This window comes from Macaca fascicularis, chromosome X (genome assembly GCF_037993035.2).
Source record: "Macaca fascicularis isolate 582-1 chromosome X, T2T-MFA8v1.1".
NCBI lineage: Eukaryota > Metazoa > Chordata > Mammalia > Primates > Cercopithecidae > Macaca > Macaca fascicularis.
In genome coordinates, this window is record NC_088395.1 from 6,626,741 (window position 1) to 6,652,980 (window position 26,240).

Here is a 26,240-nt window from a genome sequence, read left to right on the forward strand (position 1 = left end):
TTCTTTTTCTTCCTTCTTTCTTTCTTTCTTTCTTTCTTTCTTTCTTTCTTTCTTTCTTTCTTTCTTTCTTTCTTTCTTTCCTTCTTTCTTTCTTTCTTTCCTTCTTTCTTGCTTTCTTCCTTTCCTTCCTCTTTCTTTCTTTTTCTCTGAGACAGGGTCATGTTTTGTTACCCAGGCTAGAGTGCAGTGGCACAATCATGGCTCACTGCAGCCTCAACCTCCTAGGCTAAAGTGATCCTTCCACCTTAGCCTCTGCAGGAGCTGAGACTACAGGCATGTGTCACCATACCTAGCTAATGTTTTAAATATTTTGTAGAGAAGGGGTCTTGCTCTGTTGCCCAGGCTGGTCTTGAATTCCTGGGCTCAAGAGATGCTCTCGCCTTAGCCTCCCAAATTGCTGGGATTACAGGCATGAGCCACATTTTTATCCTGGCCTCCTTTTATCATATTAACTTGCTCCTTTGTTGTTGATCATTAGCACCTCCAATGGTAGTTCTATTATCAGTTTCGCAGCACTCAAGGTGCATTACAGCCGGCCCTCTGTATCCATGGGTTTTGCATCTGAGGATTCAACCAACTATGGATGAAAATTAAAAACAAAACCAAAACAAAACAAACAAACAACAACAACAAAAAAAGAACCACAAGACTGATTATATCTGTACTGAACACGTATGTCCTTTTTTTCTTGTCATTTTTCTCTAAACAAGACAGTAGAGCAACTATTTACATACTATTTACATTGTATGAGGTATTCTAAGTAATATAAAGATGATTTGAAATATATGGGAGGATTGTGTAGTTTATATACAAGTACCGTGACATTTTATAACAGGGACTTGGACATCTGTGGATATTGGTATCCACAGGGTTCCTGGAGCCAATCCCCCACAGATACCAGGGGAAAACTGCACTCTCTCCTTTGCACGGTGCTTTATTTCCCACTAGAAAAAGCCTGAAAAACAGACGCTGTGTGATACTCATCTCCACATCACCCACACAACCCAGCATGAGACCGACAAAAGCTCAAGGCTCCATAAATTGATGTTGAATTGGATTGAAGGTGAGCTTCAGCATCAACTAAATTCAAATCTTCACCCAAATCCTATGTGGCGCAGAAATATTGACAGATAAGATGATGTGATGTCTGGGAATTACTTCAAAATGAGTCAGTTGGCGGGGGGTAATTGAAACAAGATTGGTCAGCAGTTGAGAACTGTTGAAGCTGAGTTACATCATGTTCATTGCCATTATTTTCTCTATGTTGTATATGTTTCCGTTTTTTAATTTAAAAAGGTTAGGAAGAAACCCCAATGTTTTAAAATTGGCAGGTGTTTAATAAAACTTTCTCTATATACTTATTGCTGTGGCTTATCCATCCACTAATAAGTGTTTCTCACTGTGGTTATTCCCATATTCTTGAATCAGCCGACATAGCATTTTTAGTGCCATTGTTAGCATAAAAAAAATTAAAAGTTTCATCAGAGAGTCTCACTTGAAAAATGCCCTCTGTTCCAAGAGCTAGAAATAATTACAAAGCCATTTTTTCACCTATAAATCCCAACCCCAATTTAAAAGTTATTGTTCATTTTCCCTATGTTTTAAGGGAAAAGTAACCTCAGCCCCATCATTTCATATAGTTTACTTACTGAGTCATTTTAGAAATCATCTATTCCAGTCCAAAATTTTAGAGATGTGAAAATTGAGGTCAAGAAACATTTTTGCCTTTCCCCAAATTATAGAGTCAATTGGAAAAAAGGCAAGGATTGGACACAGATCTTCAGATTAGGATTTTAAAATTCATGTATTCATTTTACAAGAGTTTGGCGCACATCTGCTATATGCCAGGCAGAATAAACAATGCAGCCAAAGTCCAGGCCTTCATGGTGCCTGGCAATTCTGTTCCTAGGATTACACCCAAAAGAAATGAGGAGTTACAGACACACACACACACCCCCCCCCAAGAAAAATGAGAACTTATGGATACACACACATACACACACACACATGCATATACCCAAGAGAAATGAGAACTTATGGACACACACACATACACACACACAAATACACACATACACACAAGCATATATCCAAGAGAAATGAGAACTTATGGAGCCACACACACACACAATGTGTACACAGGTGTTCATAGTGTAACTGCCTAATGTGTTCCTCCTGCCCCCTGCAAATATAAAATAAACTCACCCAGATGTGGCATTGCAGTAAAGAAAGAGCTTAATTGGCATGAGGTCAGCCATGCCACTTGGGAGACAGAATTATTACTCAAATCAATATCCCCGACGGCTTGGAGGTTGGAGGTTTTTCTAAGATAGTTTGGTGGGCAGGGACTAGTGTAGGGGGCATACTATTGGTTGGGGATGCCATTATAGGGGTGTGGTAAATGGTCCTCATGCACTGAGTCCACTTCTGAGTGGGAGCTACAAGACTGGTTTGAGTCACGGGTCCAGGTGGGGCCATCTGATTGTCAGAAATGCAAAAACCTGAAAAGACATCTCAAAAGGACAATCTTAGGTTCTGTCATAGTGATGTTATCTGCAGGAGTAATTGGGGAAGTTGCAAATCTTTCAACCTCCAGAATAATGCTTGGTAATTATTTAGAATTCAAGCCTCTCTCATCCTTCTAACTTGGTGGCTTTTCATCAGTTTTCCAAAAACAGTTTAGTTTGGGGGAAGGGCTATTATCATTTAAACTATAAGCTAAATTTGTCCCAAAGTTAGCTTGACCCATGCCCAGGAATGAGCAAAGATAGCCAACCTGTGAGGATACAAGCAGGAGAGTCAGCCATGTCAGATTTCTCTCACTGTCATACTTTTGCAAAGGCGGTATTATTCATAATAGCCAAGAGGTGGAAACAACACAAATGTCCATTGCCTGGCGAAAGGATAAACAAAATGTGGTCCATCCATACAATGCAATATGATCCAGCCATAAAAAGGAATGATGTTCTGATACACTGGCAACATGGCGGAACCCTGAAAACACGAGGCTCAGTGAAAGAAGCCAGGCACAAACGGTCATGTAACTGCCCAAAGGGGTTCACCTTGTCCGCTGCCTAGACATAGCAGATTTATCAAGACAGAGGAATTGTAATAGAGAAAGAGTAATTCATGCAAAGCTGGCTGTGCAGGAGACTGGAGTTTTATTATTACTCAAATCAGCTTCCCCAAGACCTTGGGGATCAGAGTTTTTAAGGATAATTTGGTGGGTAGGCGGCCAGTGAATCGGGAGTGTTGATTGATTGACTTGGGAATGAAATCATAGGGAGCGAAACTGTTCTTTTCTGCTGAGTCAGTTCCTAGGTGGGGGCCACAGAATTGGTTGGCAGGTCCAGGTGGGGCCATCTGGTTGTTAGAAATGCAAAAACATGAAAAAAAAATCTCAAAATGTTGGTCTTAGGCTCACAGTAGTGATGTTACCTTCAAGAGTAATTGGGGAAGTTGCAAATTTTATGATCTCTGGAATAATGGTTGGTAATTTAGAACTCCAGCCCCTTTCATCTTGACTTGTTGGCTAGTGGCCTTTCATTTATTTTACAAGAACAGTTTAGCCTTTCTGGAAAGGCTATTATTTAAACTATATATTAAATTCCTTCCCAAAGCCAGTTCAGCCTACGCCCAGTAATGAACAAGGGCAGTTTAGAGGTTATGAGGCAGGAAAATAGAATTTGGAGGCAAGAAACAGAAGGCCAATTCACACTTCAGCTATGACAGGAAATATCCTCTCCATAGGGTGTAGGCCAAGTAAATAACTTTGCAACTTTACTTCATCCTCTTCATTTACATAGGGCGTACCCCAAGTAACCAATGGAATTGTCTAGAGGGTATTTAAACTCCCCAAAATTCTGTAACGGGGCCCTTGATCCCCTATGCTCGGGCCCACTCCCACACTGTGGAGTGTACTTTCGTTTTCAATAAAGCCCTTTATTCCTTCCTTGCTTTGTGTGTGCGTTTTGTCCAATTCTTTGTTCAAGACGCCAAGAACCTGGACACCCACTGGTGACAGTTAGAAACGAGATGATATCAGCTAGGTCTGATGTCTTTCACTGTCATAATTTTCTCAGTTATGATTTTTGCAAAGGCAGTTTCAGTCACAGGTTGTATGATTCCATTTATTTGAAGTGTCCAGAATAGGCAAATCCATCAAGACAGAAAGACAGACTACTGGCTGCCAGGGATTGGAGGCGGGAAGGAAAAGAGGGAGTTAATGAGTATGGGGTTTCTTTGGGGCAGTGATGAAAGTGATCTAAAATGCACTGGGCTGATGTTTGCCCAAACCCGTGAATAGACTAAGAGGCATTCAATTGTACACATGAAATGGGCGAATTGGGTGGTATGTGAATGATATCTCAATATAGCTGTTCTATTTTTTAAGGAAAAATATAGAGTGCCATAAGTGCTACACAAAAAAATTAAATGGGGAGGAGATCAGGGAGTGGAGGTGGGTTAAATTTTAGTTCAATGTCTTCCCAACATTCCTTAAATTCCTATAAATTAGTAAATCTTAAAAGATTCCTTGAATTAGGAGTTAAGTAATGCCACACCCAAGCCAGCCACCACCCTCCTGGTACATTAATTAGATCGTACTACATCAGTGCAGGTTTAAAAACCATTCCAATGCTTTGTGATTCCAGGAAATTCAGGGTGTAAGCGGGAGAATACTGCCTCTGAATCCATGGAAAATTCTGCCTTCAGAACCATAATTTTATCTAAGGATTCACACAATTTGGGTTTCACACTATTTGCACAATCGGGGCTGTGCTTTGCAAATAAACATAATGCCAGGAACACCTGAACCAAAATTAGGTGATTCAATACCAACCGGCCCACTGAAAGCATAGAGTCAAGAAATCAGTGCCTGAGCCATTACGGGGCTGGTGCTTTTAAAAATGAATGGACTTGATATTTTTGCAAGTTTTATTACGGAAAAGTGCTTTTGGGTTGGTCAAAAGCCTTCAGAAATCGTTCTACAGCCTAGCTGTTCCCAGACCAAACTGAGGGTCAGGCCGCTTATTCTAGAGGACCAATGAATAAGGTGCAGATGAACTGGGAAAGAAGGGAGTTTTAACTTCTGCAGTTACAGGGAGGAGGCCTGGAAATTATCGCCAGATCAATTCAAAATTACAAAGCTTTCCAGAGCTTATATACCTTCTAAGCTATATATCTACATGTAAAGTGTGCATTCATCTAAAGACATAAGCGATTACTCATAACTAAGATCTGAGTCCTGAAGACCTTCCTCTGGAGTCTCAGTAAGTTGACTTAATCTAGATGGGTCCAAGTGCTGGGGTGATTACCTTTATCTTGTCTCCTGCTAAATCATGGAGGTTTGGGGAGCTCCTTTAGTCCCCAATAAAGCTTGTTTATGGAAACTTAGGAAATTTCTTCAGACCCCTAATAAAGCTTGTTTAATCCTAAATGGGTCCCGCTAAGAATTCCTTTGTTAAAATCTTGTCATGCTTTAAGGTCCAGGAAAGGCCTGGGCAAAACTCTTGGTGGGCTTTTGTTACATTCCAGCCTTTGTACGAGGGCACTGGCTCCATCAGCTTTTAATATTTAACTTCACCACTCGGTCAGTGCTGAAACAGTTGTTATGGAGGCCTGTGTTAGTGAGACCTGGCCTGCCACACGGCCCCTCTGGAGGCAGCCTCTTGCCCCGTAATAATTCTCAGTGCCCACCTTCCTGGAGGGGTGACTCAGTGGTTCTGTCAGAGGCATGTGAACCAGAGCAACTCCATCTTGAATAGGATCTTGGTAAAATAAGGCTGAAACCTACTGGGCTGAATTCCCCAATGGTTAAGGCATTCTAAGTCACAGGATGAGATAGGAGGTCGGCACAAGATACAGGTCACAAAGACTTTGCTGATGCAACAGGTTGCAGTAAAGAAGCCAGCCAAATCCCACCAAAAACAAGATGGTGAAGAGAGTGACCTCTGGTCGACTTCAGTGCTATACTCCCACCAGCGCCATGACAGTTTATAAATGCCATGGCAACATTAGGAAGTTATGCTATATGGTCTAAAAAGGGGAGGCATGAATAATCCACCCCTTGTCTAGCATATCATCAAGAAATAACCATAAAAATGGGCAACCAGCAGCCCCCAGGGCTGACCTGTCTATGATCAGAGTAGCCATTCTTTTATTCCTGTACTTTCTTACTAATATTAACTCGCTTTCAGTTTACTCTGCAGATTTGCTCTGAATTCTTTCTTGTGAGAGATCCAAGAGCCCTCTCTTGGGGTCTGGATCTGGATCCCTTTCCTGTAACAGCCCTACAAACCGCCCTCAGCAGGACCTTTCACGTTCACTGAAAACTGCATGTGGAGTGCACCTACCACCTCCAACCCCGCACAGCCCAGGGGCTCAGCGCAGGCTCTTCCCAGTTATGCTTTCATTACAGTGAAAAACCACAGCAGATGACAATCACCCCCTCCGGCCACAGAAGTCTGATAGAGGCGGCCCTGTATTTTAATAGAAATGTAATAAATTGTACCCCAAAGAAAGGACACCTTTGAAAGCATTCTAAAGGCTTAACTTGACCGCAAAGTAGAAAACTCAAGAAGTCGCCCAGGGCTCGGGTCTGACATGAACCTTTGTTTTTTGCTATTTCTGTCATTGTGTTTGACTCTGAATTTAGCGTCTGCTCTCTCCCTGGCTTCCAGCGAAACTCGCATCCTGGAGGGCCATCAGCCCCAGGCATCCATGCAATCCACTGCTCAGAAGTGATAAAAAGGAGCAAGTATGAAATATAGTTTTAGAGGTGTCAGAAGAAAATAAATTGGGTTCATGTTGTGTTTTCTTCTTCATCTGAATATCCCCAAAGCAGAATTTCATTGCCAGTCTCAGACCTGTTAAGTTGCTTCGTGAAAATTAAAAAAGTTTGCATGCAACCCTCCCTCCAGCTGCCAAGACCCCGTTTCATGTACCGTCCAGCCGAAATAAAATTAAAGGCTGAGAAGCCTGCTCCGGGGCAGTCACCTCTGATGTGAGAAACCTGAAAAACTGGAAATCACCAGCCAAGAGGAATTATACATGTGAGCTTCACATAGGTGGGATGTGATGGATGTGGACAGAGCAGCAGAGAGAAAGCCCAGGGAGCATATGCTAAAAAACCCGGGAAGAAAAATGCAAAATCCAGCAGTCTTAGAGGTGGCCTGAGGAAAGAGTTTAGGTTAGAAATATGTGTGCCATAAGAATAATGGGCATCTATATTCCTCCAAGAACATCAGGATAACCAAGGAGCATTAAATACCAAGTTAAGAAAGAAACACAATAAGGAAACCAGCTTAAGTTCAGGGAAATTAGAGACTCGGGGGTTCATTTTGCAGCAACTGCTGATTGTGTGAATGGAAATGAATTTCCTAACATCACTGAGCTTTAGTTGTCAAGGAGAGGCAGTAATACCTATCTTGCAGAGTTACTGGATTGTTATATATGTGACAGCAACTAAGACGGACTGCTTAATAGCATACATTGGATATCGTGACCCATAGAAAATGTTCTAAATGGGGGTCGGCAAACTATGCTCATGGGCCAAATGTGGCCCACTGCTCATGTTTATAAATAAAGTTTTATTAAAACACAGTCATGCCCATTCATGACATACTGTCCACGGTATTTTCCTGCTGCAGCTGCAGAATTGAGCCATTGAGACAGATACCATATGGCCCAAAAAGTGGAATATATTTACTACCTGGCTTTTACAGAAAATGTTGATCCCTGGTCTAGAACATCAGTTAATCACCAATCACTTGGGAATCGCAATAAGCTTCCATCTGTTGACCACCTGTTATGTCTGGTCATATGTGATTTCATTTAATCTTATAGGTATTACAATCTCCATTCTAATTTTGAGAAAACTGAGGTTCTCAGGTATTATTTTCCCAAAGTCATGCCACTGAAAACACCAACATTCTGATTTCAAAGTCAATTCTACACTGATTCTCAGTGGCATTTTTATGAAAAAGTAAGGATACAATGCAGTAAGAGGGGAAAAAAGTCCTAGGGCAATCTCGTGGGTCTGCATAGTATTCTTCCTTTTTCATCTGCCATCTGCAGTGGAACCACCACAAAAAGGCAGATTTTCAAAGACAAAACTGTGCACCTGATTTCTCGAAACCCAGCAAGGTCAGGCTCCTCCAGTCTCATCTCTTTTGGTGCTCCCACTCTTCCCTCGGCTGGCTGGCTTTCCTCAAGGTGCTCTAAGAGGCCAGGCTCTCTCCCATATTCCCAGCCCCTAAACATGCATATTCCCGGACCAAACCAACGATCAGGCTGCTTATTCTCGTGGCCCAATAATGAGATGGAGATGAACTGGTAGAGAAGAGAGTTTTCATTTCTGTAACCGGGTGTAGGGAGAAGGCCTAGAAATTATCACTAGACCTACTCAAAATTACAAACTTTTCCAGAGCTTATATGCCTTCTAAGCTATATGTCCATGTGTAAGTGTGCATTCATTTAAAGCTATAAGTGATTAACATCTTCTAATCCATAACTAAGGTCTGAGTCCTGGAGACCTTCCTCTGGAGCCTCAGTAAATTGACTTGATCTAAATGGGTCCAGGTGCTGGGGTAATTACCCTTATCTTGTTTTCTGCTAAAGCATAGAGGTTTGGGGAGTTTCTTCAGACCCCCAGTAAAACTTGTTTAATCCTAAAAAGGGTCCTGTTAAGATTTCCTTCGTAATCTTGTCATGCTTCGAGGTCCAGGAGAGAGGCCTGGGCAAAACTCTTGGTGGGCTTTTGTTATATTCCAGCCTTTGTATAAGGACTGGAATATCAGCTTTTAATATTTATCAGTTAGTGCTGAAACAGTTGTTACGGAGGCCTGCCTGTTCAGCTGTTAGTGAGGCCTGGCCTGTCATATGCATACCCAAGTATTCCCTAGTTAAGTCTTAGTTAACACTTCCAGAATATCTACTGGAATGTCACTTCTTCAAATGAACCATCTCTCCCCCAAGACTGAGTCAAATCCCCTTATAAGATACATATACATGCATATATATTTGTATGTATAAATGTATACATATTCATGTATCTGTATCCTTCACTGCACTTAGAACAGTTGTAAATTCACATTTATTTGTGTAATTATTTAACTAACCCTGAGGTAGGAACCCATCTAGTTTTGATAGTCCTTGTATTCCTAGCAAATATTACAGCACCTGCCTCAGAGTGGGAGTGTAATGAATATTTGTTGGAGTTTTAAAAATGCACATCTTTGGAAAAATGGAGAAGACCATCATTCTCAACATTGAACCATTGGATACAATAGAAAATGTAAAGGCCAAGACCCAGGATAAGGAAGGAATTCCTCCTGACCAGCAAAGACTGATCTTTGCTGTCGAGCAACTGGAAGATGGACGTACTTTGTCTGATTACAACACTCAAGAAGAGTCCACTCTTCATCATGTGTTGAGATTTCATGGTGGTGCTAAGAAAATGAAGAAGTCTTACACCATAGCCAAAAAGAATATGCATTACAGAAAGAAGGTTAAGTTGGCTGTCCTGAAATACTCCAAGGTGCATGACAATGGCAAAATTAGTTGCCTTCATGGGAAGCGCCTTTTAGATGAATGTGGTGCAGGAGTTTTTATGGCCAGCCACTTTGACAGGCATTATTGCGGCAAATATTGTCTTACTGCTTCAACAAACCAGACGAGTAATTGTGTATGAGTTAATAAAAGACATGAACTAAGAAAATAAAAGTCATAGGTTGAAATAGAGATTGTTCAGCCAATTGACATAAGGTAGAGCACTGACAAAGAGAAGCTGCTCACCTTTAGTGGCGGTTGTGTTTGGAGATAGCAGAGAAGCCTCCTCACCTCCTCCAGGACTCAGAGAAGGTGGGGGAAGGAGGTCCTTGGTGTCTTAGTCCCTTCTCACCTCTTTGGCATTACTTCCTTCCCTCCCAACTCACACCTTATAATCTACTAACTCCAAACCGACAGGAACTCTCCTCCCACGCACTACATTCACACACCGTAGGTTCACATGCCCTAGGTTTACATGTGCAGGTGTGCATACACACACACACACACACACACACACACACACACACACACACACACAGGCTGTTATCTCCCAACTTCCTGAGAAATGCTTAGGCAGGAGTCTAAATCCTGAGCCCCTTCCAGGGGTTGCCTTGAGCAGTTGCTTACTCAACCCAAATGCCTCAGATACTGAGCTCTGGGCTTTCTGTGTGTACTGCTGTTTGCCATGTAAAATCCCTCCATTGAACACATCTGTCTACTTGCCCATCTATCCCAAAGGTCTAGAGGTACATCAAAATCAAGGGCCATGTCTTTTCTTATGATTCCCAGGGTAGCCTCTAATTAAGAAAAATTCACTTATTTGAACCAACTTCCCCAAAGAATAGAAAGTTCTAAAAATAAGAGGAATCAACAGAAAATTAAGTTCCAGTTTCCTCATTCACCTCTCCTGCCCAAATAGTACTCTTTTTGTCTGGACTCTTCTTCCTCTTTCCCCTTCTGACTGCCTCCAATGCCTCCAGCAGAACGAGAGAGAAGCTGTCCAGGCTGCAGAGAGGAGTGGTAGCAACTGGATCTTGCCTCAGAAGGTGGGGACAGGGTAGGCAGAGGGGGAATGCCCTCGCTGGAAATGTCAATGCCCCATGGGCAGGGAACTGCAGAGAGAGCTTCCTTTATTGAAGGCATGAAGTCAGAAAACTAGGAATTGGTACCTTCCAAAAAGAGGGAGAGCCAGCTGGTAGGAGAGAGGGTGTGTGAGGTGGTGCCAGGCTAGTGGACACTGCACATAAAGAATGTCAAAATATAAATGTTTATTTGTTACTGAGTCCTGGTTTTGGGTGACTCCAGATGGAAAGCGCCTATTGGCAGGTGTTTTGTCTCTCTGCAAGGGGCACGAGGGTGCTGATAGTTGCTTCTGTCACTTGTTTCATTCCCACGGAAGCATGCTTGCACTTCCCAGGTTAGGCTTTCGGTCAGGTTTGGGCTTGTGGAATCGTTTCATATTTTTGACATTATGGTTTTGCAACACCTAGCTTGCCAGGATGCTTGCCCCCAAGCAAGTTCTTCTCTACCTGCCCCGCACAGATGAGGTTGTGTGCATTTTTACCATTACTCTCCAGCGGACCATTCAAATACAAACATACTATATTTGTATCTCAATCACTTGCACTTGAGTCTGCTTTTAAGATTTGTTTTTCTTGCCCACTATGCAAGTAAATGCCTTGTTTGTGATCACCAAAGTCAAGTGTTTAGACAACCTGCTCAGGCCCATTATTTTCCCCATTTATTTGATGTCTTTTTTAAAAAAAATTTTTAAATATTGGGTATAGTGGCTCACACCTGAAACCCAGGACTTTGGGAGACTGAAACAAGAGGATTGCTTGAGCCCAGGAGTTCAAAACCAGCCTGGGCAACAGAGTGAGACCCTGTCTCTATAAACAATTTAAAAATTAGCTGGGCATGGTGGCATGGCAAGTGCCTATAGTTCCAGCTTCTTGGGAGGTTGAGGCAGGAGGATCACTTGAGTCCAGGAGGTCGAGGCTACTGTGAGCTATGATTGACCACTGCACTCCAGCCTGAGTGAGAGAGTAAGACCTTTTCTCAAAAAATTAAAAATAAAATAAAATAAAATAAAAAACCACTCAGATAACCTGCTAAGGCCCATTATTTTCCCCATTTATTTGATAACTTAAAGAGAATCATTTAGAATAGAAAAAAGTGACAAAAAAAGAAAAAAAAGAAAAAAGAAAGAAAAAAATTTTAAAGAAAAACAGGAAAAAAAGGAAAATTTAAAAAGTGAGTGACAAAGTGAAAATATTTGTATTATCTTCTGAGAGGTGAGGAATTTGAGACTGTAATAAACATAAAGGACATCTATGTGTAAGAAAAGATTATATAATTAATTACCCAGATGCATGAGGTCTAAATGTTCCTGAGTTTGCCTAAATGTCATAGTTATGCTAATGACATGTATTCTATTTTATTTTTACTTAGAGGCAGAACTGAAGTTTGGGTGGCTGCCAACAAGTTGTTGAGCTTGAAAGCGATGCTATAAATTTCCAAGGACATGATTGCAGTTGCATCGGATGTACTTGTCTACTCAGCTGATGTTCAAGTTCAAAATAGAGCTATGTTCTGAACATGGGCAATGTTCTTAAAGGAGAATTTTCAGGGTGTCTTAATATCGTTTGACCTCAGGCAGAATGAGCCAAAGGCAGTGGGGTGTAGGAAGAACATGAGACTTGATCTCTGGGAAATGAGCTCCACCACTCAACAGTGTAAGACCTTGTTGTGATGGTTAATATTGAGTGTCAACTTGATTGAATTGAAAGATGCAAAGTACTGTTCCTGGGTGTGTCTGTGAGGGTGTTGCCAAAGGAGATTAACATTTGATTCAGTGAAGTGGGAGAGGCAGACCTACTACCCTTAATCTGGGTAGGCACCATCCAATCAGCTGCCAATGCAGCTAGGATAAAAGCAGGTAGAGGAACATGGAAAAACTAGACTGGGTGAGTCTTCTGGCCTCCATCTTTCTCCCATGCTGGATGTTTCCTGCTCTTGAATGTCAGACCCCAAGTTCTTCAGTTTTTGAACTCTTGGACCTATACCAGTGGTTTTTCAGGGGCTCTGGGGCATTCAGCCACAGACTGAAGACTGCACTATCATCAGCTTCCCTACTTTTGAGGTTTTGGGACTCAGACTGGCCTCCTTGCTCCTTCGCTTGCAGTCAGCCTATTGTGGGACCTCACCTTGTGATCATGTGAGTCAATACTCCTTAGTAAACTCCCTTTACATATACATCTATCCTATTAGTCCTATCCCTCTAGAGAACCCTGAGTAATACACCTGGGCATGTCCCTTAGCACTTTGGATGAATCCTTAGGTCCGTGAAATAAGGGAGCTGGAGTTGATGGTCTCTAGAATGATTTTTTTTCCCAAAGTTCCCTGGTATTATTACTTACAGAAAGATAAAATGTGAAATGTAACAAAAATAGGAAGCAAATTATAACCAAGGCTGAGCCTGTTCATTGCCACTGAGGTATCTCTGGGGTTTGTGAAAATATAGGAGAGGGTATTAAAGAAAGAGTGCCATGAAAAGTGAAACAGAGGAAGTCCAGAGTCCTCTCAGACTCTGGGAAAGTCACACACATTATGTGACACACATTTCTTTATATTCAGATAGAGGCAATCTGACACGGACTTCATACATGGATTTGATAACAGCCCATTTTCAAAATGGGGAAAAATAGCCACATAGAATTATATACAATGATGTTAACTGTACTAATAGTGTTAATCTCATAATACTGTTAAAAATATATATGTTCAAATTTATGTTGCTACTTCCACTGTAAGGACTACTATATTTTTGTATCAAAGGAGCAGAGCATAACACCATTTCTCTTACTGAGTCGACTGGACTGAGCTCACCCCACATGTGCTAGAGGAATCAATATTCATGGAGTGGAATGTCCACTAGGGCATGTGGATCTAAGGGAGAATATTGAAAGCCAATACAAAATGACAATTAAGACAGAATAAATTGGAATATTAGATTTATTTTACATTTCAGAATTTTAACTGCCATTGAGTCCATTAGAAATAAACCTACAAAAATAATGTCTTCCTATTGATGAGCTTTGTCACAGATATCTCCTGTTTCCAGACCAAAGCAATGGAAAACAATGAAGAAAAGGAAAAAATTAGGCCAGGCACAGTGGCCCATGCCTATAAATTCAGTGCTTTGGGAGTCTGAGGTGGGAGGACCACTTGAGGTCAGGTGCTTGAAACCAGCCTGGGCAACATAGTGAGACCCTGTCTCTTCATAAAACAGAAAAAATAGCTGGGCAGAGTGGCATGCATCTGTAGTCCCAGCTACTTGGGAGGCTGAGGTGGGAGGATTGCTTAAACCCAGGTGTTGGAGGCTATATGATTGCATTACTGCATTCCAGCCTGGGTGATAAACCAAGACCCTGTTCCAAAATAAAACAAAATAAAAGTCTGTCTTTGATGAGGTGAAGAACCATAGAAATACTAAAGCACAATCTATGAAGAAAGACTGACAAGCCAAATAAAAGTTGAACAGTCTGAAGGGGAGGTACTAAGAGAGGGAGGACACCTCTGATATGTTCTCTAGAATTGGTGGCAAAATCCCTAAGGCAAAACTTTGCTTGGGAAGACAAAGTGGGGATGCAAAGGAAGAATGCAGAAAAGAATGAGGGAAAGCAGGAATGGTCATGGAAACTTTCAGACATAGTGAGATGTAGGCTACAAACATGGTGTGACAGAAGAGATATGACAAACAGCAGCTGCATGGCAAGGCTGGTTTACTGAGCAGACACAGAGTTACTTTTTTCACCCTGTCAAAAAAACATAATGGAGTTTCTTTTGAGGCAGAGAAACTCCTTCCTAACTGTGAGCAATGTCATGTCATAACATAGAGAACTGATGAGGGGAAAAGTGCTAAGAGATGACAAAATAATGGCATAGGGGATCCAAGGTATGTATAATTGGTACTCTCATAAAAAGAAGGGAAAATACTATAGGAAAAAAGTCAAAATATGGAAAAGAAGAAGATGTGACAAGGAATGACAGGAAGGGCACAAAACTGTGAAGGAATCTGAAATCTTTGCATAGGCTTATGAGAATGTAATGAGGAATCTCAGTTTCAAAGAGGCATGGCTTTTTTTCTTTCTTTTTTTTTTTTAAAGCTCAGGATAATAAAGAAGTCACTTATTTACACATGGAACAAGAACAGAGAATGGACATTCAATTCTCAAAACTGAAAACTTGACAGTACAATGGCAAATTATCCTAACGAATAAAAGAAGGCTGACATTTCAACAGAAATTATCATGACCACAAAGAAACCTTGTAAATGAACCTAGGTATCACAAGTACATGCACCAAATAGGAAAGGTAGAGTGCATAGTCAACCAGAAAATAGAAAGTCTTTGCAGAAAAGTGTAGAAAAAGTATCAGGAAGTCTTAATCCCAGAATGAGGTAAGGGATCTAAAAATATGAAAGGAAGTCAGGCATGGTGGCTCACATCTGTAATCTCAGCATTTTGGGAGACCAAGACTGAAGATTGCTTGAGTCTAGGAGTTCGAGACCAGCCTGGGTAACATGGCAAAACCCCATCTCTACAAAATATACAAAAATTAGCCAATTGTGGTGGTGCATGCCTGTAGTTACAGCTACCTGGGAGGCTGAGTTTGGGAGGATCACTTGAGTCTGGGAGGTGGAGGTTGCAGTGAGCTGAGATCATGCCAGTGACTACAGCCTGGGTGACAGAGCAAGACTCTGTCTGAAAAACAATAAAAAATAAAAGAAAAAATATGAAAGGCATCAAAAGGGGCTTTGAGTTAATATTATAGCTAGAAGAACAAGGAGAAAAGGCTTCATCTTGGGTCTTATAGCATCAGCCAAATATGGGAGGTGCTCACAGGTCCTTCTCTGAAGATTATTCTCAAGCCCTTTCTTCCTGAGGGCCCAGAGAGTTAACAGTTCTTATTGGTTCTTTCTAGCTACCGCTGTCTTTTCCATCTTTTGATGTTCTCTTTTTTTCTTTCCCACAAAGCCAAGCTACTAACAGTCATTCGTGATTCCCAATACAATACTCTTGGGGAAAGGTATACTCTGCTGCTTAGTTATTTGAGGGCTTAGATGCTAATCCATATGGGCAAATAGGCTGTAATGAACTTGGGATATAAAACATTTTCCCCATCCAAAGGCATGTAACTACCTCTCCTCTGCCCTGGGGCACTTCACAGCTCCCCTTTTGCAGACATTTCTGTTTCTTTAGGTGAAAGCTGACACTGTTTTTAATTCTTTTGTGCAATACGGAGGGAGGAGCATCAGAAACAAAGGTGGATTTCACTGAGTTTTTCCTCCCAAAAGGCCACTAATCAAAGGGTAGAACAATAGGTGGGAACTACTGTGCTCAGGTAACCGCTTGTCGGAGAAGTTGGGCATGTGTGGGAATCCTCCCAACTTCCAACACATAGCTTGTCAGGTCCCCTGTGCACTACCAAGATCTCTTTGGGTCCTTGCTTCTAAAATTATGGAATGGCTGTGGTCTTTCCACAAGCTAACCAAATTCACTGGAATAAAAAAATAGTGTCAATTTCCATTTTTTCCTCATATATATATGTGTGTATATATATATACACATATATACACCTCATATATATATATGTGTATATATATATTTTTTGAGATGCAGTTTTGCTCTTGCTGCCCAGGCTGGAGTGAAGTGCCATGGGGTGATTTCGGCTCACTGCAACCTCTACCTCCTGGGTTGAAGTGATTCTCCTGCCTTAGCCTCCCAAGTAGGTGGGATTACAGGTACCCACCACCATACCCGGCTAATATTTTGTATTTTTAGTAGAGACAGGGTTTCACCTTGTTGGCCAGGCTGGTCTCAAACTCCTGACCTCAAGTGATCCACTCGCCTTAACCTCCCAAAGTGCTGGGATCACAGGCATGAGCCACTGCACCTGGCCTCTCCCATAATTCTTTTACTTAATGGTTTGACACCCTCTGCCTTTGCTGGTTTGGAAGTACTAACTGAAAAAAATAAATAAATAAACAAAATGCAACAATTATTAGCAGAAAATCCCACAGTGGGATAAGTTTAATAACTTGTTTTGAAGGCAGGGCTGGGTTGTGTATTTGTTCATAACTATAATTCTATATGTTCTATAGAATACTTGTCATATATGCTAGCTTTGGCTAGTCAAATTAATCATAAAATGAAAATAGCTATCAATAATCACAGTCCTTCACAATATTAAGGTGCCCTATAGGGAGTACTGCAAATTCTAGGTGTTCCATTACCTACATAATGGTAAAAACCATTTACTAGTTCTTCTACAACAAGATAGAATATCTCCTGGACTTTTATTTTCCTGCTTCTTCTCTTTGAGAATAACCGGCAGAACCGGCAGAGAGGTGATTGTGAAGTTAAAACATAGAAGAACATTAAAATTCTAAAACTATGAAGAAGTTATAGGAGAACCAAGTTGTGAAAGAAATATTTTCCAGCCTGAATAAGCTGCTTCTTAAATTTGTGAAAAGCTTACAATTTTTCTGGACTTATCATTGATAATGTTGAGAAATCATTTATAAAATAGTACAGATTTCCATCCAGAAAACTGAAAATTAAAATGAACAAATTTTCTGATTTTTCAAAGATTAGAAGAACATGAATCGCACAAATGTGAGAGCAAGAAAGATGGGGTGTTGGGCAGTGTCAAATGCCTGCCACAGAGAAGTCAGGCAGAGGGAGTTGAGAGAGGACGCTGAGTTTGGGGATTAGAAGTTACATGAGATTGCTGAGAAAGCAATTTAGCTTTGAGAGAGCATGAGCTTAATGTCATCCCTGAGGATACTTTGAAAATGGATTATTTTAAAGGATCATTGGTGAGTACTTAAATCAGAAAGTGGAGGTCACGTTGAGTCAGAATGGGCTCATTTTGAGTAAGTCATGCCAGACTAAACTCATTTCACCGGACTGATAAGTACAAGAAATGTAGTAGACTAGAAGGATCGTATCTCCTTTGGAGCTAAAATAATTGACAAGATTTTTCCTCATAGTCTTGTGGACCTAGTGAGGATACAATTAAGATCAGCTTACAAGTATTGACACTGAGGATTAAGAGATGGATGTCCACCTGGAGGGGTGTTTCTCACGGTCCCTCTCTGGATGTCTCCTGTTGGTCATTTTAGCTAATGATTTGGATGAGTAAAAGGATGGCGTGGAAATCAGGGCTGCCAATTTGGGGAAGCTGGGATGACGAGATAATAATGCCTTGTATGACACAATTGAGACCAAAAGAAACCAGGAATGGGAAAGAGAAATGAAGAAACAAACTTCAAAGGAGACTTGCTGGGCTAGATCAATGGACTGAAACTAACAAGATGAAGACTGATAGCAGCAAAGTACTACTCTTGTTCAAATACACCAGCTACACAAGTACCGAGTAGGGGAGACAGGGATGAGGGGCTACACAATAAAAATAATAAGGGCAATTGACTGTCAGGGCAATATGAGACTTTAGTCTTTCTCTAGCTGAATAACAACAACAAAAAAACCCACAAAAAACAACCTCATATAACTTCCAACAACTGCAGTATAAATGTAGTGTTGAGCATAATGAAAGTAACCTCAGTTTGTACCTCACTTTGAGTGATGGTTTTCATTAGAATAATTGAGAGCACATGCTAATTACTAAAAAGCATTCTTTGATATTTATGCAAATTCACAATTAAGAATAAAATTTGATTAACCATGTAACTTTGGGGTTGGAAAAATGAATTTATTCAGTGTGAGTGGTATTATAGTCTCTGATGAACAGATCACCCACAGAGTTGTGGAGTTTTGTCCTCAGTGCCCAAGAGTATGTTTTCAGAGAAATATAACTACTATGGCAAAGAACCAAAATGCAGACAGATGAGTAAGTAGGAGAAAGGGAGAGGAGGGAAAAGAGGCTGGGAACTGGTGGGCAAAGGGTGGGGAATGAGTATCAAAGAGCAAGCATAGAGGGACAGGCTCTGTATTTGAACTTTTTTTGATGACCCATATACCTGGGTGGCTTTTCTCTGTGTCTGTGTCCAGATTTCTGGGTACAGGGAGTGATAAGCGCCATGCAATCACCATAGTACCTGATCTCAGGTAACCTCCCTCATCATATACTGTGCTTTGTAACATTTCACACAACAATAACTAAACCACCATGCAAGTACTTCTCTTTCCCTTCTAAACACTAAGGTAAGTCCATGGGAGCAGGATGACTGTGTTGGTCACTTTCATCACTGTCTTTAACGCCACTTATATAGCCATATGTAAGCATATATGAAACACTATTTAAAAAGTTTGAATTTTTGAACATCACTCAGCAATTTAATAGCTTCCCTACATGGTGGAAATTCAAAAATAGGAAATATAAGAAGAAAAACATCTCAAGTTAGTATCACAACATTGCAGCCTGAAAAGAAAAAAATGCATTCTTTCACTACAATGCAGTACATAAAAAAGTAATGAAAATTGACCACTTATTAGTTCATAAAGCAGGTTTTCAATAAATTTCATCAGGTTGGTGTATAGATGTCACATTTTTTCCCATATGTACTAGGTTAGAAATCAAGAATGCAGAGATGACTAGAAAACCCTCATATAGAAATTTTAAAACACACATTTTAAAAATGCAAGGGTCTGCACTACAAATAGGGTGCAGTATATACTGCTCGGATGATGGGTACACCAAAATCTCACCAAGCACCACTAAAGAACTTACTTGTGTAACCAAACACCACCTATGAAAATAATAATAAAAAAAAACCTAATACTAATTTAAAAATTTTTTAAAAACCCTCAACGGTCAAAAGAGAAATTGTAATGGAAACTGAAAATATGTGTAAAAAATGATAGCATTAAATATTTTCTTAAAAAGAGAATACCATTAGGGCAGTACCTAGTGGGAAATTTAAAGCCTTAAATGTAGAGATTAAAAGTGAAAACAGGGCAGGAATGAAGATACTGTATATCCACCAAAGGGAGCTCGGGAAGAACAACGGATTAAACCTCTGTAAAGTAGAAAGAACAAAGTACTAAGACTAAAAAAGCCTCTAGCAAGACTGACTAGAAGCAAGATAAAGAAAAAGAGAGGGGTGGCTCACGCCTGTAGTCCCAGCACTTTGGGAGGCCGAGACAGGTGGATCACGAGGTCAGGAGATCGAGACCATCCTGGCTAACACGGTGAAACCCTGTCTCTACTAAAAATACAAAAAATTAGCCAGGTGCAGTGGCGGGCGCCTGTAGTCTCAGTTACTTGGGAGGCTGAGGCAGGAGAATGGCGTGAACCAGGGAGTTGGAGCTTGCAGTGAGCCGAGATCCGGCCACTGCACTCCAGTCTGGATGACAGAGCGAGACTCCGTCTCAAAAAAGAAAAAAAAAAAGAAAAAGAAAAAGAGAGCAAGAGCAAGAGAGAGGAAGAGAGAGAGAGAGAAACAACCACACACTACTGGAATTTGTAAAACCCATAAATGTAAGTACTATAGAGATAAAAATGATAGCCTTGACAGCTCTACACCAACAAACTTGAAAACTTAAATGTTCAAAATCCTAGAAAACTACAACTGACTCAAGAAGAAACAGATAAACTAAAAAACAAACAAAAAACAAACAAACCAACATAAACTGAGTCAGTGGTTTAAAAATCTTTCCACCAAAGAAAAATCTAGGCCCAGTTGGTTTTATATGTTAATTTTCACAAACAATCCATAAATAATACCAAACTAATGTAACTCCTCCAAGGAGTGAAAAAATAAGACATTTACCCCAATTCATTTTATGAGACTAGTTAACTTTAGTAATCAAATCATCCAAGGAAAGACATATTTATTAAATATAGGAACAAATATAAATGGAAATGAAGAAATTTATATAATACAAATAAAAAATATATAAATAGAAACAAATATAAATAAAATACAAAAAAATTAGAAAGACCAATTCATTAATCACCACAGAAAAACCTATAATGATCATTTTAACAGATGAAGAAAAAGCATTTGATACGTTCACTATCTATTTCTGATTTTTTTTACAGATTCTTAGCAATTAGGAATAGAAAGTAACTCCCTTACTCTGATAAATAATATCTAGTTTAAGAAACATAAGTGAAACATCATATTTAATTGTGAAAAGGTAAAAGTTTTCCTATTTAACATCAAGTTAGTAAGGTTATATTATATTACATATAATATTAAATAATTATATCAAGCTTCATCTTGGGGAAAAGTGTAGCTCAATAAAATAAGAAAACAATAAAATATATAAATATTACACAGAAAAAAGCTGTTATCATTGGATGCTTATTCATTGCCTACCTAAAAGAACCCTCAAATCTCAAAGAATAGATACATTATTAGAATTAATGAGGGTTTTTGATGATTGCTGGATACAACATAAATATTCATATCACTTGTATATCTTAATACTGGCAAAAAATAGAACATATATTTTTAGAAGATAGCTTTCATGAAAGCCACAAAAATATAAAGAATTAGTACTGAATAGAATAAAATTGGTTCAAAAACACTTTATTGAAAAATTATAGAAATACTGAAAAATAACAAAGTAAAAATAAATGACAAGTTATAGCATAATCTTGAATAGGAAGGCACAACATTTTCAAGAAGTCACTACTCCTCTGTTCAATCTGTAGATAGATTTAATGCAGTTTCAGTCAAATGCCAACAATATTTTTAGGGAAAATTTGATTCTAAAATGTATATGTAAGAACAAAGAGCCATAAATAACCAAGATGCTTCTGAGAAAAAGAAGAGGTTGGAAAAACTTACTCTATTCAGAATTAATATAAAATTTTGGTGGTTAAACCCATGTAGAATTAGGACTGGAACAGACACACTAGACAATTCAAAAGATAAAGAGCCATTTGGGGCATGAACAGATGCATTGATCAATGAAAAGAATCGAGATCAGAGAAACAGACTTAAGTCCCTTGAATTTTCATGTATAACAAACAGAAAGAGATTTTCTGATGTGTGGGCAAATATGAAATAAACGGTACTAGGACAAGTGGTTATTTATACATACAAAAAAAAGGAGAGCTGAAACTACACCTCACACTCCACACAAAAATCAAATCCAGATGGTTGAAAAATTTAAATGCCAAAGTCAAAGTTATAACACTTCACAAGACAATTTAGAGGACAATCTCATGTCCCATGGATAGGAAAGCATTTCTTAAACCAAATAAAATAATAGTCAATAGCCATAAATAAACAGAGACACAAACTTGACTATATTCAACAAATTTCAGTTTGTCAAAAAATTCCATAAAGAGAAAAAATTAAGTCATAAATAAAAGATGACATTTGCAACATGTAACTCACCATGGCTCAGTCTCTAGACAACATTTAAAACATCTATAAATCAACATAAAAAAGATAAACCACCCAACAGAAAAAAATAAAGAAAATACCTGAATGAAGGCTTTGTAAAAGTCACAAAATCATATGGAAAGATGTTCAATCTCACTAATAATAATAATCAGGAAAATGAGACCTAGATATCGTTTTATATTCATCAGACTGGCAGAAACTTAAATATCTAGAAATACCAGCTGAGGTGCCCATATCAGCTACCAAGGTAAGTGTGGGGGCAAAATTGCATATGGTGGGTTTTCAACGGGAAATGCTGACAATATACTAGAGGACTCTAAAACTGGCTTCAAGACTGGCAAATGATTTCACCGACTTTGAGAATATCAAAACTAGATCAAATTTGATACTGGTGAGGAGGTTTCTTTGGAGGAATCTGTTGCCATGCTGTGGGTAACCCAACCTTTTGGAGGGGAGAATGGGTTATTACTGGTCCCTTGCCTAATGGGTGAGCTTCAAGGAGATCCTGACAATGCTTTGAAATGATCCTTGCAGTTGGAAGACACGGAGAAGGGGTGTCTGACCTATTTCTGGGAAAGTTAAATTGGATTGTGGACTAGGTTCTGAGTCACCTGGGGAGTCTAGTGTGCAGAAGAGAGGCAGCACCAGGAGGGGCTGCATAATGGGATCAATCCACATTTCCTAAATGAGGTGGAGCCCACCAGAGGGAAGCTGGAGTGTAATTCCTTTGTGGTCCTGGACATTCTGGGAACAGGACAGAATTATAGGCACCCAGTGGAATACAGACACTCTCCCTCATCCCCTATGAAGGGGCTCAGCTGAAAGCCACCAAGCAGCCCTGGAAAGCACTGAGAAAAAGGAGGCAACCTCTGCGCTCTGCAGGCTACCTAGGGACACAAAGGGACCTGTCTGCCCACATATTCAGGTAGGGAGGACTGAACTGAAACTGAAAATACGCAGAAGACATAACGTCAAGCCAGTTTTGAAGTATTGGCTATTATATGGGACTGGATATTCCAATTCCTGAGACAAAACAGTTTTATGACCAAAAGTGGCTGGAGGATATTTTGTTTTTTTGAGTGTGACGATCTCTCCAAATGTTTGAAAAGGGTGGTCGGAGAGGATAATAAAGTCGTATGCTTGGTCAACATTCTCACTCTATATTGTTTCATAGAGGGTAAAACTATAAAGAAAAGCCAGAGAATGATACCAAAAAAATTGGGGAGATCATTTATGGTGGGCAGAAGAGTGACTAGGATGGAATTCAGGAGGCGGCACACAGGAGCTGTGGATGTGCTGACGACATTGTGCTGACGACATTCTGTGGCCCAAGGTGTTGGGTGCTGTGGCCAATGTATTGTGAGTCCTGATTCCCTGATTATTTCTGCAAGTATTCAATAGTTAGTATAAAACAACACTTAAAGGGAAACCATAAAAAGCTAGAAGACAATATGTGTGCCTATTTGACCAAGAAATCCTTTTAATTCCCCCCCCCCCATTCTCACATCCCTTGATCTAAAATATACTTTTTATGCCATTAGCAGTCCAGGTTCCTGCTGCTTTTAGACTACTGAAAAAGAAAAGGAAGGAATTTTTTTCTCTTCATGCCATTCTTTCGTATGTCTCTGCCCCAGGCAATGAGCACATACCGGCTGAGGTTTTTGAAAGGGGGATACTGTTGTGGTTGGGGAAGAGAGTATTTATGGGGAGGCTGAAAACTTCAGTAAAATTTCAAAAATATCCACAATTTTGATAGTGATGACCTCCAGATGGGCAAATTACTAGTGACTTTTTAAAAATGATGTCCTATTGGTTCCATGGTTTTATTTTTATTTTTTGAGATAGGGTCTCGCTCTGTTGCCTAGGCTGGAGTGCAGTGGCGCAGCCTCAGCTGTCTGCAACCTGCGCCTCCCAGGCTCAAGTGGTCCTCCCACCTCGCCCTGTTGAGTAGCTGGGACTACATGCACACACCACCACGCACGCTTAATTTTTGTATTTTTGTAGAGATGGGATTTTACCATGTTTTTGAGGCTGGTTTTGAACTCCTGGACTCAAGTGATCCACCTGCCTTGGCTTCCCAAAGTGCTGGGATTAAAGGTGTGAGCCATGGCTCCTGCCAGTTTCATGCTTTTTATAAAAAGAATGAACTCCTTATGTAATAATAAATAAACAGAAATCATTTGCTTTGGATGTAGAAAATGCAGATTTAGATTGTCCAGAGTCAGGAGCTAAGCCTCATATATTTTTGTTTTAGCTCAGTGTAGAGTGCATTGAAGGTGTCCTAAAAATAATTCTATATAGTAAGCCAACTTAAAACCCCGCTCACAGCCAGGTCTGCCAAGTATGAGCCAGGTAAAATTACTGAAAAGGGTGGTTCTGACTTACTCCTTAACAATAACGTGGCTTACAAACAAAGACTGATATAAAATAGTTGATCCAACTCAAACACTTTGCTCATTTCCCAAAATTTACTACACAAACATATACAACTTACCACAATATAAAGATCATAATGGAAGGTTTGCCTTTTATTCCTTTAAATGACCATGTGTTTAGATCTGATGTACTGACAGCGATAATTCTCCATTAAGGAGAAATCTAATAAAATTTGAAAAATAGTGATTTTGTATTTAGATGATACTCAGATCTTCTGCTACATATATGGAAAATGGAATTATTGCTAGAAGCATTGTTTAAAAATTAGGGTATCAAAGGCGTATTAGGAAGTCAGGACGTTCTTTCTTTAGGAAGCAGCTTATCTGGATTCATTCAAAGAGCTTTAGGCCAGTTTGAGGTCTTTCTGCAAAATGTAAATTGCTATATGAGAAACCATATGTAGTCCAATGATGAAAGAATGCAAAGCCTTAGAAGCACAGGAGGCCATTAAAGCATCTTCCCTAAAGTTCTGACAAAAAGGAAAATAACTATCAAATTATTCAACGCGAATGCTTATTATGTATGTATAAGTCAGTCGGCAGATGAAAAGAGGAGGGAAATATGACTTCGACCCGTAGGGAACTCACAGTCTTATGGGGGCCACTAGGGGTGGTGGTGTGACCTGCCTGGAGCAGCGCTAAGTATGGACTTGTGAGTCAAGGGCTATCAGAACCTAAGTAAACTGATGGCTGTTCAGAGAAGGTAGAGTTCCATTCAACAGTTTGCAAGAAGGACTATTTCATGGAGGAGGTCACATTGAACTAGACCTTTAAAAGTTGGTAGAGTTTAAAAGCAAGTATATGGAAGGAGGAAGAGTGAAAGTGAGCAGAGGTACAGGAGTGAGGCAAGGGTGAGCAGTTTTAATTTTTTAATGGTGGTATTATAAAATACACACCAAAATTTTTCATCTTCTTCTTATTATTATTATTACTATTATTTTGAAGACAGGGTCTGGCTCTGTTGCCCAGGCTGGAGTGCAGTAGCTCAATCATGGCTCACTGTAGCCTTCACCTCCTGGGCTCAAGCAATCCTCACACCTCAGCCTCCTGAGTAGCTGGAACCACAAGCATATACTACCATGCCCAGCTAATTTTTATAGTTTTGGGAGTGACAAGATCTTCCTATGTTGCCCAGGCTGGTCTCAAACTCCTGGACTCAATTGATCCTCCTGCCTTAGCCCCAAAGTGCTGGGACTACAGGCATGAGCCACTGCACCTGACCCCATCTTAAAAATTTTTAAGTGCACAGTTCAGAAGTACATTTGCGTTGTACAACCATCAGAACCACCCATTTTCAGAGACTATTTTTCATCTTGTAACAGGGAAAATCCATATCCATGAAATACTAACTTCTCATTCTTCCTCCTCCCCACCCTGGTAAACACTATTTCACTGTCTCTATGACTTTGACTACTTTAGGGACTTATATAAATGAGATCATACAGTGTGTATCTTTTTGTGACTGGCTTATTTCACTTAGCACAATGTCCTCAAGGTTCATCTATGTTGTAAAATATGTGAGAATTTCTTTCCTTTTGAAGGCTGAATAATATTTCATTGTATGGATAGGCCACATTTTGTTTATCCATTCGTCTATCCATGGACACTTGGGTTGCCTTCACCTTTTGGCTATTGTGAATAATGCTGTCATACACATTGAGGAACCAATATCTGTTTGGGTTTCTGTTTTCACTTATTCCGGGTTTATACCCAGGAGTGGAATGGCCAAGTCATACAGAACCTCTAGTTTTAGTTTTCTGAGGAACCACCATAATGTTTTTCATAGTGACTGCACCATTTTAATTCTTATGAATAGTGCACAAGGGTTCCAATTTTTCCACAGTCTCATCAACACTTATTTTCTGGGG

General features: G+C 40.0%; 1 protein-coding gene and 1 pseudogene across 2 annotated transcripts in view; one reads left to right on the top strand and one right to left on the bottom strand.

The window, feature by feature from the left end:
- Positions 1 to 26,240, bottom strand: part of PUDP (pseudouridine 5'-phosphatase) — a 175,018-nt gene that overhangs the window by 6,064 nt on the left and 142,714 nt on the right. The gene's annotated exons all lie outside the window — the stretch shown is intronic.
- Positions 9,245 to 9,681, top strand: LOC102118204 (ubiquitin-ribosomal protein eS31 fusion protein-like; annotated as a pseudogene).